Below are 13,214 nucleotides of genomic sequence, written 5' to 3'. Positions count from 1 at the left end.
ACGGAAGCACGTTTGGGGTAAAACCGAACTTCTGTAAAATCAATGAAATCGACAGGGACACCTGGTCTATAAAACGAGAGGGAGGCGCTCAGGCGCTCGGGACCCGTGGGCAGAAGCCAGGGGAAGCCGCGCCGAGCGGAAATGGTGGCTATTGTCGCGGCGGCGCGCGGTTCCGCTCGGGCCACCCGCTGAGGGGCGCGGCTGCGGGGCCCCCGGGCAGGGCGGGGGGCAAGAATGACACTCCCCCACCCCACCCCCATCCCGGTCCGGGCCCAGCCGGCTAGGCTGGCCCGCCGCGTCAGCCGCCCTTTGTCCGCCGCCGAGCCCCGCCCCTCCGCCCCTGCGACTCCGCCCGCCCGGTGCCCGCCGCCTCCCCCGCCTCGGCCCTCGCGGGTGAGAAAAGCAGGGGAATGTGATCGCCCGTCTCGGCCGCCGAGAAAACCTTCTCTAGGAGGGGAGGTGACTGGTTGCTCGTCACACGGCACGGGCAGGACCCGAACCCAGGTCTGCGGGGCCAGCGTGAGCCTCCCGCAGACGTGGGAGCCGCACCCCTCCCGCCCCCGCGCCCTATCCCTGGGGGGTCCAGGCCCGGAGGCGGGGAAGGGCCGTCCCAGTCTCTGCGGGAGGCAGTTTGCTGGCTAAATCCCCAGCACCCTCTGGTTTTTAAAAATCGCCTTTATTTGCAGAGCCCAGTCAGAGGCGCCGCTTCCTGGACTGTGAAATCAGAACTGGGAGATGGTTTGCTGCTGCTGCTGCTTCTGGGGATTTGGTCCCAGCTCCTAGGTGCTGCCTTGAGAAGACAAGCACTTACTTGAGGGGCGGCTGCAGCCCAGGCAGGGGAGGGGAGGATTCAGCGAGTGTAGCGGTCGGGCCTTGCCTTCCAGTCCGGGGACAGAAGCTGGATAGACAGGGCTCTCCCGGGGAGCAGCGGAAGGTGGTGCAGAAGCCGGGCGCTGCTGGAAGATTCAGAGCCGGGGGAGATGGGGGACGAGTTAGGCACGCTCCAGAACCTGGCACATGGTAGGGGCTCCATAAATAACTGTCTAAGTGTCTGCTGCAGGATGGAGGTGGGACTTGAGCTGCGTGAACTCCGGCTGAGCAGAGAGGACTGGAAAGATCTGAGGGGACTGTTTTGAGCCTGGCAGCCCAGGGGCTTTGCAGGGCAGTCAGGAGCCACCTGGAGGAGAGGGGCTCCAGGTTGCGTCTGGGTTGGAGAAGGTTGGCCGTGCGGGGGATGGGTCTGAGGGTCTCAGAGGGTGAGGAGGGCACCTGGGAAGTGGCCCCTCTGAGTGCTGGAGCTTTACTGCTTGTAAAAGTGACAGTTGACTTGGCAGCACCCACAGAGGACACATCACCAGCAAATGTTTGCCCAATCCGGCTGCTCGTCTCTCCAGCTCCTCCCTGAGGGGTGCTCAGTGGTGGTGGCCGTGGTTGGCCTTTCCAGGTGAGGCCCTGCCAGGCCAGGAAAGGCCCAAGTGGGAGCTCACCAAGCCCTTCATGTCCCCATATATACCTTGAAAACCCAGCAGAGTCATCTCCTGTGGTGGTAGAAACTGCCTTTTAGAATGGCACATTTGCTGACTCTAAACGTCTGGGTCGTGATGCAACTTCTTGCTGCAGCAGCTGCGTGGACCACAGGTTATCACACTTATCAGGGTCCCTCACACAGTGAGGTACCTGTGACACTCGAAAGGGACTCCCAAAAGGGGTTACAGGGAGGGAACTAGGAGCTCGAGGAGCTGCCTTGGAGTCAGGGGACCGGGGCTCAGAAAACAAAGAGGGACCAAGGGAGCCTAGTTAGCCAATGCCACCACTGGGCTGCAGCACCGCTGGACTCAGCCCCTGCTGCCATTACTCAGCTGTAGGCTCTGCTCCTGGGGGAGCTCCCACTGTCCAAGCCTGGTCTGTGCTCTGCACCCCAGCTGCCCAGGAGAGGGGGAGGTGAGAGCTGGAGCCCTTCAGCCTCTGAAGTGAGAGGAAAGGCCCTGCACAATGCGGATTGCCCCCAGTGGGAAGGCGGTGTGGACGCTGACAGCCCACCAAGTGTTCACAGCTACTGAGAGCTGTGAAGGGTCTTCAACAGGAGCAGCCGGACCACATAAGCTTCTGAAGTTGCCCCCTGGCTGGGGATGATGTCGTGGGGAGGGGCTGGCAGCCACAGCCAGAGCGTGTTTTCAATTGCCAGGTGTGAGGCTGAGAAAGACATGCTGATGGGAGGCGGGCAGAGCCACTGGGGAGCCGGCTGTTCCTTTTGCGAGAGCAGCAGGGACTCAGATACTGGCAACAGAAGGTTTTTGTTTGTTTATTTACCTCTTAAACACTGAAAAAGATGTACAGTAAAGGTGTGTAAAACGAAAGGCCTCCTTCACTCTTCCCCATCCCCCCCTCACCAGGCCGTGTGTCCTGACCTGTCTTCCTATACATTTTCAAACTGATGTGTAAACCGTAGGTCAGGTTTCGGTTGGTCTCTTTTAGTAACTGGAATTGTGTTGTATATGTTGATCTGTGATATGCTTGTTGAAGATGTTTCCAGTCCTGCATACTCCTTTTAGCCACTACATAACATTCCATAGAATCAGTGTTCACCATCTTTTTTTTTTCTATTATAACCAGATGATTTTACTGAAAGTTACGGAAAACATAGCCAGTGAATTGAAAGTGCCTTGCTTAAGACGCCACTGAGAGTCACCAGAAGATCCAGACCGATGCCCCAGTCCTCACACTACCTTGATGCTTTTTATAATTCTACCCCCTTAAGAGCCATCCTAGGACAACACGCTCTGAAAAGAGTGACTTTCCCCCTTCCCTGTTTGGGTCAGTTATTTCTTGCAGTTCTGTCCCACCTTTGAAAATGTTTTTATGTTTTGTTTCTGGCTGCGCCATGCAGCTTATGGGATTTTAGTTCCCCAGCCAGGGATCGAACCCGGGCCCTCAGAAGTGACAGTGAAGAGTCCTAACCACTGGACTGCCAGGGAATTCCCCCACCTTTGCAAATGCTTCGATCCCTCTCAGGTTGAATCCCCATAAAATCCCCGTGAGTTGGGAGGATGAAATATCAGTATTTTTGTTTTAAAATTAAAACAAAGTCTTGATCGGGAGTTCCCTGGTGGTCTAGTGGTTAGGATTCAGAGCTTTCACTGCCATGGCCTGGGTTCCATCCTTGGTCTGGGAACTGAGGTCCCAGAAGCCACGAGGTGGGGTTAAAACTCAAACCAAAAACCAAAGCAAAAACAAAGAAGGTCTTGATCAAAGGGGTTCATTGGCTTTTCCAAAAGCATTTGGGAACGCCCTCCAGCACCTGCTGGACCACCTGCCAGGTTGTAGCACACTTCTCCAATCCTGAGTGTACCTGCATGGATGTCTTCGAAAGGTGGTTACCTTTTCTTCTAAACATTAAACACAATTGGATGGGAAGCTAGAAAGGGAGAAGGAGATGAAAGTGGGAAGTTATGATTGAGAGAGTTATGAGCATTCTCATTCGGTTTTTCTATCACTCCCTAAGAAGGAAATTAAAAATCTGTGAACTTGGGGCTTCCCTGGTGGCGCAGTGGTTAAGAATCCGCCTGCCAATGCAGGGGACACAGGTTCGAGCCCTGCTCTGGGAAGATCCCACATGCTGCGGAGCAACTAAGCCCGTGCGCCACAACTACTGAGCTTGCGCTGTAGAGCCCACGAGCCACAACTATTGAGCCCACGTGCCACAATTACTGAAGCCCACGCGCCTAGAGCCTGCGCCCCGCAACAAGAGAAGCCACCGCAATGAGAAGCCCGCGCACCACAACGAAGATTAGCCCCCGCTCGCCACAACTAGAGAAAGCCAGCGCACAGCAACAAAAGACCCAACTCAGCCAAAAAAAAAAAAAAAAGATAAATAAAATTAAAAAAAGAAATCTTTGAACTTCCCATTACTGCAGCTGCAACAGTAAATTCCTGATGGCTGCTGGATGAAAGGAGCACCTGATTGGTTTCTCATTTCAGCATTTCCCATTGCAGGCATAGTCTCTTACTTGTGCTAATCTCATTCAAAATATTTTCCCTTCCTATCTTACTTGTTTTGTTTTTGGCTTTTTTTTTTTTTTGGCTGTACCACGTGGCTTATGGGATCTTAGTGCCCCGACCAGGGATTGAACCCTGGCCCATGGCAGTAAAAGTGCTGAGTCCTAACCACTGCACCGCTGGTGAATTCCCTCCCCTTTCTATTTTGAAAAGAAAGTTAGTTTTCTTCCTATTTTACTTTTCTCTCCCTGAGGCAATTTCTGGAACAGGAGAAGGTGAGCCTTGATTGACAGGATGCCACTTTCTTGCCAGCTGCTAACCTTTCCCTCTGCCCCTCATATTTCTTTTTCCTACAGTGTTCACCGTCTCGATGGACATTTGGGTTGTTTCATTCTGCTCTAGTTATGAGCACTTTTGTGCACACGTTTGAGTGCAGGGATGGGATTTGAAGGGGAGAGTCTCCGTGTGAATCCCTGCCCATCTCAGGGGAAGAAGTGTTGACTTGGCATCCAGCAGGCACCCCACTGCACGCTAAGCCACGTGGGAGAGCAGCTGGCCTGTGGATTTGGGACTCAAAAAGTCCAGAGGCACCCGTGTGGCCAGGTAGGTCGCTGGTTTTGCTTCTGGGCTACAGAAAGGTCTGTGGGGCGGGGTGGGGGTGGGGGGGGCGCAGACATGTCCACTAGATGGCGCCAAAGCCAGTAAGACGAGGCCTGGGCTTCGGAAGCCCCAGTCGCTGCAGGAGAAGTGGTTCCAGCGTCTGACCCCTTCGCCCCTAGAAGACAGGTGAAGATTCTCCTAAGGCACCAGCTGCCTCACTTAAACACCTTGCAGGTCGCGCGGTGGGGAGCGGGGCAGCCGTGAATGGTTCCACAGCTTAAGCCGGGCCCGGAGGGCTGCAATTCAGGCTGTGGGACTGGCCGTGACAGCCCAGGGGAGGGGCTGCTTTCTTGTCATTGATACAAGTTTAGACAGCGCTTGCAGTGGCCGGGGGCGGGACGGGGCGGGGCGGGGCGGGAGTTCCAGTAATACAGCCCCGTGTTCCACATTGCTAGTACCTGCAGAGGAACCCACCTCCTGGAGAAAATATGGGATCGGATGGCACAAGGATTCTCTCTGTTGGCCACTGAAGGTTCGAGGTGGCTGTAGACAGTCCTGCCCCACAAAGGAGCTCACCGCCAGGTAGGAAATTGACACTGGACAAATTGCAATTTGTTATGCCACTGCTCTAATGGTCCATTTGGAATCAAATAGGATGACGTGAGGGAAGGTGCTTTGAAACACCTAAAGGCCTCATCTGCGTGGGATAATTCGCCATTTGCCCAGAAAAGCTTCAAAGCAGCAGCAGCAGTAGCAGCAATAGCAGAATCTCTCTCCCTCCTTCCTTCCCTCCCTCTTCTCTCTCCCACCCCCTCACCGTCCCTAAGTTCGGAGCCCACCCTGCTGCTCAGCCCCCCTAGCAGTCTCCAGGCTGCTCCACTCCCAGCGTCTGAAGCTGCCCCAGGTTCCCAGCACTGGAGCTCAGGCCTGACTCTTTAAATAGTAAATGAATTTGCAGAGAAACAATAGCCTCCAGCCCCAGTTCCTAGCAGACTGTAGGTGTGATGAACTTTGTAGAGTCGGAAGAAGGAAGCAGGGAGGAAGAATGGACTCTGGCTGATCAGGGTTCCCTTCCCTTAACTTTCTGTGCTGGGGCAGGAGACAAGGTGTGGCTAAGTGGGTTTCCTGACTGCGGACGAGCATCTCCCGCCACACGGGGTGACGTCACACCCTCCGTGGAGCATGGGGTCTGTTTCCTCCCCTGGAATCTGGGAAGCCTGTGACTGCTTCGGAAGTGATGTTCTCTGATGACAGACTTCCCATTTGTTTTTTGGGGTTTTTAAAAAAATTTTTATTATTTATTTATTGGTTGAGTTGGGTCTCTTGCTGCGCGCGGGCTTTCTCTAGTTGGGGCGAGCGGGGGCTACTCTTCGTTGCGGTGTGCGGGCTTCTCATTGCGGTGGCTTCTCTTGCTGTGGACCACGGGCTTTAGGTGCGCGGGCTTCAGTGGTTGTGGCACGTGGGCTTCAGTAGTTGTGGCTCGCGGGCTCTAGTGCGTAGGCTCAGTAGTTGTGGCGCACGGGCTTAGTTGCTCCGTGGCATGTGGGATCTTCCCAGAGCAGGGCTTGAACCCATGTCCTCTGCATTGGCAGGCGGATTCTTAACTACTGCACCACCAGGGAAGCCCAACAGGCTTCCCGTTTGTATTCTCTCTTTTGGGACATGCCCCCTGGGATCCCTGATCGGCAGGTAAAAGGCCATCTACCCTGAAGCCACCAGGCTGGAGGGACCACGTGTAGCCAGAGATGCCAAGGGCCTCACTATTCCAGTCTCAGCACAGGAGCCAGACCTTTTTACTTTTTTGTTTTTTCTTTTCCTTCTATGGCTGCGCCGTGCAGCATGTGGAATCTTAGTTCTCCAACCAGGGATCGAACCTATGCCCCCTTGCAGTGGAAGCACGGAGTCTTAACCACTGGACCGCCAGGGAAGTCCCAGGAGCCAGACCTTCTGATGACGCAGCAAACCCCAGACGTTGAGCGGCCCAGCTAACACAGAGTGGAGCAGAGATGGGCTGGCCCTGCCCAAGTTGCAGATTCATTAACAAAATAATACTGTTTTGGGTCACTCTATTCTGGGGGCGGTGTTGTTTCACAGCAACAGAAAATGAAACAAAGGACCTAAAGCTGGGGTGACCAACCATCCCGGTTTGCCGGAAACTGAAAGGTTTCTGGGACTCAAGACATTCAGTGCTGACACTGGCAGAGTCCAAGGCACACGGATAAAGCAGTGGTTCTCAAACCTTCATGTGCATCGGAAACACCTAGGGATTTATTAAAACACAGATGGCTGGGCCCTACCCCTAGAATTTAGTGGATCTAGAGTTGGGTCCAATCATTTGCATTTCTAACAAGTTCCCTGTTGCTGGTTGGAGCCCAAACTTCCAGAAGGACTGGCCTGAATGAAAGGCTGAGTTCGGGACCTGCAAATCCCAGGTTACTGCATGTCCCACTACTTCATCCTCTGCGCGACCCAGCACTGTGGCAGGAAATGGAGGAGGCCAAGGTCCTCTGGGTGTCAACCAGGAGAAACCCACATCTTCCTGGCAGGGTGGCTGGGTGCTATGGAAACAAGGCTAAGCCCGGAAGTGCCCAGGCTCCTTGGCACCTGCTTCCCAGAGGGAGCCTCAGCCCCTGCGGAGGAGCGAAGTGAACAAACAGCAGAGATCAGCCCTCGACCAGGGAGGGTGCCTGCAGGTCCCCACCCCTCAGGAAGCAAACCTGAGGACAAACCTCTGCAAAGGAAACCACCCATCTCCCAGGGCCTTGAGTTTTGTAGCTAGAGGGGACCTTTGCCATCATTGGGCCAACCTCCTCTTTTAACTGGGCGGGGTGGGGGGGAGCAGGGAAGCAGGCTGTGTGTTGACATGACTTGTCAAGACCACCCGTCGAGAATGAGAAGCTTCTCCCCTCCCAGCCGCCTTCCTGGGTCTTGGTCCCTCCTACCTCAGGCTCTGGCCCCAGCTCAGCCTGGGTGCCCACAGCTCCTCGCCCCACGTGGTCCTACGCTGTGAACCCACATCCCCCTCGTGGGCCCTCCCCATCTTGAGCGTCTCAGTCCACGTAGGCACCAGCCACCAGGAGCTGCAGGCCCGGGCAGAGGAAAGCTCGAAAGCGGCTGCTGCCTTACTGCAGGGCCCCAAGCTTCAGCGTGAAGACTGCAGAGTCCTGGACCCACCCCCGAGAGGCTGTGACGGGGCCCAGGCACCGACATTCTCGACAAGAGCCCTACGTGATTTGGATGCAGGTAGCGTTGGCCAGACTCCGAGAAGCAACCCCCTAGCATCATCTTCCACAGAAGGCCACCGACAAAGAGGTGACGAAGTGACAGAAGCCTGACTCAAGTACACTTGGGAGGAAGCCGGAATTTATTACTGGTTCTAAAACCCAGACAACGGACAAAGCAAAGATGTCATTTGGCCTCATGCACAGTGGGAGCTGAGGCCTGGGATGAATTCCCTTGATTCTCATGGCTAATTTTTCCATCCAGCTGGACATAATAACCCACAGGTCACATCTTCCACCAGGGGATCGACTCACTCTCCCAAATTAAGACACTCTGGGGGAGGGCTGATTGGGTCAGGTGCTTCTCCCTGGACCAGCGAGTAGGATCCTACGCAGGCCCCAGTAGCCCAGCCTGGTCGGTACTGCTCAGGGTCTGAGAGGGAAATGTGGTAAAGAAGGGAGGACTTGGTTCCAGTCTGTGGAGGCCTCTCCCAACCACTGAGACTCTGGGCAGGAGACCTGGTACGGCAGCCAGCCTCCAAGACGGTACCATGATTCTTGTCTCCTGGCGTTCATGTACCTATGTACTCCCTCCTGTATTGAACAGGGCTGACCTGGGTGATGAATAGGATACTGCAGAAGTGATGAAGTGTCTTCCAAGGTTATGCTTTAAGAAGTATTGCAGCTTCTTCCTTGCTCACTCTTGGGTCACTGGCTCCGGGGGAGCCAGCTGCCATACTGTGAGGCACTCAATCAGCCCTTTGGGCCAGGGCTGGGATGAGGGTGAGTGAGGTATTGGCTCAGGCTCAGAATTTAAGGGGTTGCCAATAAAGCCAGTTATCAAGATAGATGTTTTAAAGTAATATTTTAAAAATGAAAATTCATGCAAAAAAATCCATCGTGAACAAAATATCCAATTTTTAAATAAAGACAGGCTCAGTACGGTCTGAAGTGTACTGGAGCCTGAAGCAAAAGGGAAAATCAGTAACACTCGTCCTGATAGCAATACTAGAGCCCACCAGGAGTGTGGGAGGTCTCGGTCCCGGGGCTGAGGATCCAGTGACATCCACTCAGCCTCCAAACAAGTGACTGGATAAGAAGAACACACGTGTCATCTTCTGGCTCCAGGAAGAAGGCAAATCTAGCAGGGCGTTTCCCTCTGTGTCTGGACTAGGGTGACTAAGCTAAGCTCCCCTTAGCCAAGCAGAACAGTAGCTGGCCACTTCCAGGGCTGCAGCCCGGTAATGACGATGACTCATCATAACCACATCTGTGGATTCCTTATCACGTGCCAGGTCCTTTGCCAAGCACTTTTCAGGTATTAACTTCATTCCTCAGTGGGGACCTGAGGTAGGTTCTAATCACCATTTTACAAATGAGGGAACAGAAGTACAGAGACTTCAGTAACTTGCCCAAGTTTCCACAGAGCGAGGGGTCGGAGTTGGGGTTTGACCTCAGGCAGCGTCTGACTCTGGAAACCACAGGCTGAATTTGCATCTCAGCTCTGCCAAGTATTTGCTGTCTATACTGGGAAAATTACTTCACCTCTTTAGGCTCAGTGCTCACCCCTGTAAAATGGGGATAGTAGATGAGCTCATGCTTAAAGCACTTAGCACCACAGTTGCTATGAAGCAAATGAACACTCAGCATTAGCCATTATTATTCTTCTGTCAGGTGCACTTGAACTTCAGATGGTAGCTTCCACTCAGGGACGGTCTCCCCCTAATCTTTCCCTCCACTTCCTTTTTTTTTTTTTTTTTTGCGGTACGCGGGCCTCTCACCGTTGTGGCCTCTCCCGTTGCGGAGCACAGGCTCCGGATGCGCAGGCTCAGCGGCCATGGCTCACCGGCCCAGCCGCTCCGCGGCATGTGGGATCCCCCCGGACCAGGGCATGAACCCGTGTCCCCTGCATCGGCAGGCAGACTCTCAACCACTGCGCCACCAGGGAAGCCCCTCCACTTCCTTTTTTACTGGCTTCTATAACCATCCTCCCTCACTCTGCAGGGACCCCTTGCCTCTCATGGGGTTGTACCTACTCCCCACCCAACCCTCATGCAGTGAAGCTCAGAAAATCCAGGAAGAGCTATGGGATGCTGGGGAGAGCCTGGGGCGGTTGTGGGGAGAGGAACAGGAGGTGAGCCGGGCAGGGAGAGCGTGGCCCTGGGGCAGGAAGCGCCGGTCTAGGGGAGGCCTCAGGGCCCCAAGCGAGCAAGCTTGCCGAGCTCGAGCCTGTTTGCTTCCCCGGCTGCAGCCCCGACTCACAAGGAGACCTACCAGAGTGGACACACCGACTAACCCGCGGGTCTTCTTCCCTCCCCACCGCCAGGCGCCATCAGGGCGATCCCAGAGGCCTCGTAGGTGGGAATGGGGAACCAGGAGCACAGGGCAGGCTGGGCCGCCGCGTGGAAACCTGGCTTGAGGGGGTGGAGGGACCACCCCTGCCCTTCGTCCGCCAACACCGTCCCCCGCCCAAATTCATGCTCATAAAGAAGCTTGTGGGCACAGGCTGGGGACCAGTGACTGCGTGTGCACTGGAGTGCTGGTGGCAGCGAGCTCTGCCAGGTGGCTCCTGCTGGGCGCTACTCCCCTTCAGCCATGCCACCCAGTGTCACCCAACAAACCCATCACGACGTCCCAAGTCTGTCAAGTCTTCTGAAAAGACTTGCTCTCTTCTCTTATTGCCATCCTGCCTCCTGCCCTCCTGGGAAGGGATGACCTTCATCCCGTGATGGATCCCCGATGCTGTGCTGGAACCATGAGACACACAGATGAAAGGCGCTCCAGGATTCTCGGTTCCAGTTTGCAGAGGAGCGGGGGTAAGAGCCGATTTGGTCCCAGTGCCTGGGCTATGGTAGGAGGCTATGCAAGGACAGGGGCAGCAGAGGGGGTTCCGGAGTCCTGAAGGTCACCAGGAGTTGGCCAGGGGAAGGAGAAGTGTCCCCAGAGGAAAGGCCCTGCAGGGTAACTGGGATGAATTCTGGGGGTGTGTCCTGGAGGCAAGTGGGGAGAAGTGGCGAGGTGGAGCCGATGATGCTGAACTTTGTAATTAGCCGGCTTTCATAGTTTGCCTTTTATCTAGAATCCTCTGGGGATCCAAAGGGTTTTAAGCTGAGGGACATGATTAGATCTGCCTTTTGGAAAGCTCTCTGGCTGCGCTGCAGAGAGTGGATGGGTGGATAGAGAGGCCGGGAGAAGGGCGGAGGGAGAACAGGTGCCGGCCCTGGGAGGAGAGCATTGGCGTGGGAACCAACAGGACTTGGGGGCTGATGAGGGGAGACTCTAAAGAGGACACAGTTTGCTGACATGGGGGATTGAGGAGGAGGGCACATTTGGGGAAGGTTTCCGACACATCCACAGTAGAATCCAGAAGGTACATGGATAGATAGCATCGTGTAACTGTGGCGTCTCCCTTTACCACCTTGAACAGGAGTAGCAGGCCCATTGTTTCTAAGTGTCACTCAACCCTTCTCCCCCCTCCTTCTCCCATGTGACTAAGACCCCAAACCTACTCAGTTTAAGTGGGGCTTCCCTGGTGGCGCAGGGGTTAAGAATCCGCCTGCCAATGCAGGGGACACAGGTTTGAGCCCTGGTCCGGGAAGATCCCACATGCCGCGAAGCAACTAGGCCCGTGTGCCACTACTACTAAGCCTGAGCTCTAGAGCCCGTGAGCCACAACTACTCAGCCCACGTGCCTCAACTACTGAGCCTGTGCTCTAGAGCCCGCGAGCCACAACTACTGAAGCCCACGAGCCACAACTACTGAAGCCCGTGCGCCTAGAGCCCGTGCTCCGCAACAAGAGAAGCCACCGCAGTGAGAAGCCCGCACACCGCAAGGAAGAGTGGCTCCCGCTTGCGGCAGCTAGAGAAAGCCCGCGTGCAGCAACACAGCCATAAATAAATTAATTAATTTTAAATTAATTAGTTTTCAGAAGGGGTGGGTACTGTGGTTTGCAGCTGTGAATCCCATAGGACTTGCTAACACTGCTCAGGGCCCCAGCACATCCAGTGGGGTGGCCCTCACTATGAATCGTGGCCCTGCAGTCCTCTGCAAACCGCCACTCAGAACAGGTCCTGTCACCTGCCAGCTCTGACTCCAAAACCTATCCTGAACTCAACCCTCCCATCTCCACCGCACCACCGCAGTTCAAGCCACCAGCGCCTCACCTGGACCACTGCCTCCTAACTGGTCGGCCAGCCTCTGCTCTGGCTTCCGCACTCTCAATATGGCAACCAGAGAAATCTTTTCAAAATATAAACCAGATCATATCACACCTTGGTTTAACACCCCTCTATCTGCATGGGCTAACTTACCACTCAGGCCTCAGACAAAATATCCCCTCAGAGAAGCCTTCTTGACACCCCCCCGCCAAGCTAGATTAGTGGCCCCAGCCTCAGTATCCCATCACCTTCTTCTACTTTCTTTGTCGCTCTTTCATTATCTGACATTATCTTGTTTCCTTGCTTCCTTGGTCTGTCTCTGCCCGACAGGATGTCAGCTGACAGCAGGGCCCTTGCTGGGCTCGATGGCCCAGTATCACCGGCGTCTGGCGCCGGGAGAATAGGTGCTCAAGAAGCATCTGTTCCATGAACTGTTAATGCTATAGGCCCCTGCTGCAAACTGCCTCTGAGCCCTGGCATTCGGGCAGCCTGGTGACCTCCCTTGACCTGAAGACAGCACCTAGTGACAAGGGTCAGGTAGAGGAGGAGTGAGACTCTGACAGCCTGCTCTCCGTGCCAGTCTCCTCCGCACGGCCCTCCCCACCAGGCCCCCAGCACCTCTCTCCTCTCCCAGTGCCCAAGTCTGCTCCACGGCCTGCTCTGTGGAGAGGACACTCCTTTTGGGAAACCCCTACTCCTACACCACTTTGGCAGTGAAGTCAGGAGCTGGTGGGGGCTAGAGGAGGGGGTAGGCCGTCCAGAGCAGAGGGGCAGCGTTAGCTTTGGTCAGTCATTTGAGAACAGGGTGAGAGCCGAGAGCAGGGCGATGAGTCCACATCTCGCATACAGGTTTCCAGTGTCCCTGTGCCCTCCGATTCTCTAAACTGCTAACATTGTTTACTACACACAGGCCCTCATTAACCTAAGAAAGCCCTGCAGGAGGGGCTCCTGTTTCGTTGGGTGCCTCTCCTGGTGTGTGGGGAAGGAGGGCTGTGGCCAGAATCCTGGAACATTGGCCTTCAGGAGACATACGGGAGGAAGCGGAGGCTAAGGCGAGGATGAAAGTGCCCAGAGGCTCAGAAGGAAGTCGAGAGAGGACGCTGGAGGCCAGTGGAGCAAAGGATTTCAAGAAGGAAGTAGTAAACAGGGTCAATGTTGCCAAGCAGTCCGGGTTGCAGAGGTGTCAGTGGCTAACCACTGAGATTGTTGGTGACTCTGGTGGGGGCAGAAGCTAGCCAG

At 55.1% G+C, this 13,214-nt stretch overlaps 1 long non-coding RNA gene across 3 annotated transcripts; it reads left to right on the top strand.

Annotated features, from left to right (window-relative positions):
- Positions 1-345: 345 nt before the first annotated feature.
- On the top strand, positions 346-12,706 carry LOC137220060 (uncharacterized). Of its 3 annotated transcripts, XR_010941442.1 has the most exons (5): positions 346-504; positions 687-783; positions 4,353-4,599; positions 5,052-5,178; positions 6,435-6,946. It is a non-coding gene; the product is annotated as an uncharacterized lncRNA (long non-coding RNA). The 3 variants fall into 3 exon arrangements; XR_010941441.1 differs by lacking the exon at positions 6,435-6,946 and adding an exon at positions 10,527-12,706 and having other exon boundaries at positions 687-4,599; XR_010941440.1 differs by having other exon boundaries at positions 687-4,599.
- Positions 12,707-13,214: the final 508 nt, after the last annotated feature.

The sequence above is a fragment of the Pseudorca crassidens genome, chromosome 2, assembly GCF_039906515.1.
Source record: "Pseudorca crassidens isolate mPseCra1 chromosome 2, mPseCra1.hap1, whole genome shotgun sequence".
Classification (NCBI taxonomy): domain Eukaryota; kingdom Metazoa; phylum Chordata; class Mammalia; order Artiodactyla; family Delphinidae; genus Pseudorca; species Pseudorca crassidens.
The sequence above is the reverse complement of the archived record's forward strand: the minus strand, read 5'-3'. Positions and strand labels throughout refer to the sequence as shown.